Source organism: Micropterus salmoides, unplaced genomic scaffold (genome assembly GCF_014851395.1).
Source record: "Micropterus salmoides isolate LMB-PRFRI ecotype aquatic unplaced genomic scaffold, ASM1485139v1 Ms_hic_scaffold_2, whole genome shotgun sequence".
Lineage (NCBI taxonomy): Eukaryota > Metazoa > Chordata > Actinopteri > Centrarchiformes > Centrarchidae > Micropterus > Micropterus salmoides.
The window spans coordinates 55,059,156-55,064,124 of NW_024041150.1; the positions used below are offsets into that span (position 1 = coordinate 55,059,156).

The 4,969-nt window shown below is 37.8% G+C and overlaps 1 long non-coding RNA gene across 1 annotated transcript; it reads right to left on the reverse strand.

The window, feature by feature from the left end:
- Positions 1-2,090: 2,090 nt before the first annotated feature.
- LOC119912815 lies at positions 2,091-4,234 on the reverse strand. The gene is made up of 3 exons (XR_005446266.1): positions 4,109-4,234; positions 2,226-2,312; positions 2,091-2,131 (listed from the first exon to the last, which is right to left on the reverse strand). It is a non-coding gene; the product is annotated as an uncharacterized LOC119912815 (long non-coding RNA).
- Positions 4,235-4,969: the final 735 nt, after the last annotated feature.

Below are 4,969 nucleotides of genomic sequence, written 5' to 3' on the forward strand. Positions count from 1 at the left end.
AAATGTAAATGATGAATTTCTTATCCTGTAATATAAAAATATAGAAAGTCAACAACACAGAATGATGAATGAAAGCTGGAAACGTTGTTAATTGGTATAGCAACACGTGTAAGTAGCTAAAAAACAGAGGATAAGAAATTCATCATAAAGAAAGGAGGGGGCAAACCAGCCCAGAGGGGGATACATAATGCTGTCTGCAGACCATAGGGTTGACTTCATCCTCCGGCCTGCTGGATGTTGTACGGGTTTATCTGTCCTGTTTTGGAATAAACTCTTTTGCACCGACTCGAGAAGTTTTTCACTGCAAACTTATATTATATAACCTATAGTGGAAAGCAAAATGGAGTATTTTTTAACAAAGTTTATAAAGCTGGTGAAGGTGGGGACCAGGCTTAACTGGCCCAGCCTGGTCGCACATCTGACCCAACAGCAGACACCTTCACCATGGAGTAAATGGTAAATGCTGTAATGGAAGCGCAGACAAGCGTCTAACACTCTCTGGGAACTCGTAAAAATCCAACTTCATGTGTCAAATGCAGCATTATTACCTGGTGTTCTGACCCTGCCTGCCTGGATCAAGTAAAACTGAACTTGGATCTTTATATTGTCTGTCTCTGAGTCGTGTGAACGGCTGCACCACTGCCAGTTTCCTCTGAAACACAGTTACAAATAAACTAAATTTAGGTTCAAACTAAGCATCAAGTTCATTTGCGACAATGACGTGTTTCACCTTCTAAATAGAAGAAGAGGAAGTTGAACGTGAGAAGATTGTTAGTTAAGATATATGTTTGCAGTAATGCGACTTGTTTTGAATCTGACTCTGACCAGAATCTGACTCCTGATGTCCATGGTGCAATATGGTGATACTGTAGCAGCTGCTGAAGAACACAGATAAGATGATATTTTACTGCTCTGAGATCTGCTGGTTCCTCATTTTATCTTTGCAGCTCTTTTTTGAGATCTGAAGAGGAAGTGTTTCAGTGAGAATGTGGTTAACAACAGCAGCAGAGCTCTGGAGGTTTTACACGCTGGTTAATTTGGCTCTCAAAAGTGACTCAGTCAAGATGAGCGTTGTCCCACTTCCTCTTAGTTTGCTTTAATTACTTTCATACAGGAACATGAAAAATAACCTGAACAGAGATATAGATGTTAAAATGACTGCATATCAAACAATAACAGCTGATACAGAAATAAGAGTAAAAACTAATACATGTTTAACTACAACACAGCACTAGCACATTAAAGTGCCTGACAGCAAGTTCATCAAGCTAAATGTCCCATATATTATCATAAAATAATTCAAATAATAAAACATTTATCAGTTCTCAGTGTAAATTACCTGTAATGATATGAGCTGTAACTACACTGTGGTCTCTTATTTGTTTGGTTTGTTGACGGTGGCGTAGAGGTCGCTGGGATCAGCTGAGGCTCCAGCAGAAGAAGAGGAAGCTTTCACGCTGCTGTAGGTCACTGCATCATCTTCATCATCACCATCTTTACCCAGAACCTGGAAAAGAGACAAACAGCACAACACAGAAATTACACAACATTAAATGAGAGAAGTGTTTTCATTCACTGCCATCATCACTAGAACCAATCAGACAGCTTACCCGGCCTTTACTGTTGGTCTTCCTGGTGTAGCTGATGGAGGCGTAGGAAACACCATCTTCAGGATCAGCCTACACAGAGAAGACAACATAATGGCTGCTCAGTAACATGTGGACTTGATTGTGTTCTGGTCTGTTCTGGTGTCGTCCAGCTGCATCATCAGACTCCCCACTTCTTCTCTTGCAGAAAGAACTTAGATTCAAGAGTCACTGTGTGTCTCATAGAGCTACATTTTGAACAACAAATCTAAAAACAGTGAGTGTAACTTTGTCCTGGGTGTAGTGTGAGATCTCACCGTGTCCTGACTGCTTTCTGGACTCACTGCAGGGTTTAAGCTCCGTCCCTGAAAACAACAAACAAACAGAGTCTACTTCCATGTGGTCAAACACTGGCTCTGTGAAGGCTGTTTAGATTTGGATGACTCTGTCAGAGAGCAGCTGATTCAGCTCTGTCATAACTGTAGAAACATTTGATTACTCAGCCGTAAAACTCACAGTGTTTTCATCCATCTGGGTTTTTTTTCCTGAAGAGACAAAAGAGAGTCGACTTTAGCTTCAACAATAAAAAATCCAGGTTCATCAAAACTTCTTGTTTATAATATCTGTGGTTGCTCTCACCTTTAGTTTTCTTCCATATGATGAGAGCAACAACAATAACAACTATTAACAGGGCGGCAACTCCAACAGACACCTTGAGCAGCAAATCTGGAAAGAGAATTAAAATCATCTTATTTGGTATTTTATTTTGTGTGAACACATTTTGACTGAATAAGAGAATATCTCCACCCACGGCTGAGAGAGAGAGATGGTTTATTCTAAAAACAGCTTGAGAGTGGTGTTGGAGGGAAAACATATGACATCATAAAGTCAATCTATACAAATAACAAATGTTTGGTGGAAATTGGTAATAAACATGCAGAATATGATTCACAAGCGCGTGGCTTACGCCAGGGTTGTAATTTGAGTCCAACTCTCTCCAATATACCGTACATGTTGACAAATTTGCAAAAACACTAGAAAAATCTCCAGCACCTGGCCTTACACTGCACGACACACAGATTAAATGCCTTCTATGTGCAGATGACTTAGTCCTCCTATCCCCGACATAAAGAAGGACACTTATCCTGCATGACAATGCATCACAAAAATTACACATATCTGGGCTTAAACATGAGCACAGCAGGAAACTTCAACATGGCTGTGAAAGAGGGACAAAGCAATGCCTACGTCATCAAGAAATATAAAATTTACATACTAATTTAGATATGACTAAAGATTTTCACATCGATCTTTTCAAACAATTGTCCTTTATGGGAGGTAAATATGGGGTCCACTCACAGGTCTAGATTTTGAAAAATGGGAGAAACACCCACTGAATCTTTTCATACAGAATTCTGTAAGAGCATTTTGTATGTAGAAAGAAAAACCCCAAACAACGTCTGCAGAGCAGAACTAGACCAATACCCACTGATAATCAGAATCCAAAAAAGAGCTACCAAATTCTACAACCATCTAAAATCAAGCAACCCAAATACCACAAAGCCCTGACCTGCCAGGAGACAAAGCCAGATTGGAGTTCCCTAAAACAGTTAATTTTGAGGCTACCCTCCCCCGAACCTCACAGATCCTCAGGACAACAGACACACGATCACTCTAGACCGAATAGCAAATACACATAAAGAAAAATACATCACACATTGGAAGAAAAACACTCAGAATCAGAACAAACTCCAGTGTTATTTGGCCTTAAACAGAAGCATTACATTAGCAAAATACCTCACTAACATACCCAGCAAACAAACTACGGAGAACCTTGACCATGTACAGACTCAGTGATCATAACCTAGCCATAGAGACAAACCTTCAGAGGAAAGGATCTGCTCACTTTGTACATCACAGGAAATAGAAAATGAACAACACTTCCTCACAACATGTGAAAAACACAAAGATCTAAGAGAAAACTACTTTCCCAAATTACTGAAACCTATCCTGAATATGAGACCAAAAATAATAAAGGAAAACTTCCATACCTACTAGGTGAAACACAAAGATGTGACATAATTGCAGCTAAATATACACGTACATGCCAAAACCTGAAGACAACCAGAGGAACACAAATATAAAACCATCATACCGTTATTGTTATTATAGTCATAATGTTTGTTGGTGTGTTTTCTTTTATTGTATTACTGTTGCTTTGGTAGTATGAACATTATTCTGTTGTGCTAATAAAGCCATTTTGAAATTGAAAACTGAAAATTGAGAGAGAGAATCAATGATCAATAAAACAATAATAATTTTTATCACTTCCTATTTTCTTTTTCATACTATGATGAACGGCCAGTTTTGTCTTTCCAAAAAGTGACTTAATTAAAGAAAAGTTGTCTTTTGCCATTAAAATGCCAACAAAACTCTAATGACTCTAATAAAAAGTAAAATAAGGAAGTTTAGTATGAAGAGAGAAAGAGACAGACAGGCTCAAGAGAAAGATGAGTTACTACCTTGTTTTGTTGAAGGATCTTTGGTTGTTGTGGCTGTAACGGATTTTGAGGTGTTTTCAGTTGTTGTTGTTGGTTTAGTTGTTGTCGTTGTTGTTGTAGGTTTAGTTGTTGTCGGTTTAGTTGTTGTTGTTGTAGGTTTAGTTGTTGTTGTTGTTGTTGTTGTTGTAGGTTTAGTTGTTGTTGTTGTTGTTGTTGTTGTAGGTTTAGTTGTTGTTGTTGTAGTTGTTGTTGTCGGTTTAGTTGTTGTCGTTGTTGTTGTTGTAGGTTTAGTTGTTGTTGTTGTTGTTTTAGTTGTTGTTGTTGTTGTTTTAGTTGTTGTTGTAGGTTTAGTTGTTGTTGTTGTCGTTGTTGTTGTAGGTTTAGTTGTTGTCGTTGTTGTTGTTGTAGGTTTAGTTGTTGTTGTTGTTGGTTTAGTTGTTGTTGTTGTTGTTGTTGTTGTTGTTGTTTTAGTTGTTGTTGTTGTTGTTGTTGTGTTGTTTAGTTGTTGTTGTTGTTGTTGTTGTTGTTGTTGTTGTAGGTTTAGTTGTTGTTGTTGTAGTTGTTGTTGTAGGTTTAGTTGTTGTAGGTTTAGTTGTTGTCGTTGTTGTTGTTGTAGGTTTAGTTGTTGTTGTTGTTGGTTTAGTTGTTGTTGTTGTTGGTTTAGTTGTTGTTGTTGTTGTTGTTGTTGTTGTTGTTGTTGTTGTTGTTGTAGGTTTAGTTGTTGTTGTTGTAGTTGTTGTTGTAGGTTTAGTTGTTGTAGGTTTAGTTGTTGTCGTTGTTGTTGTTGTTGTTGTAGTTGTTGTTGTTGTTGTTGGTTTAGTTGTTGTTGTTGTTGTTTTAGTTGTTGTTGTTGTTGTTGTTGTTGTTGTTGTAGGTTTAGTT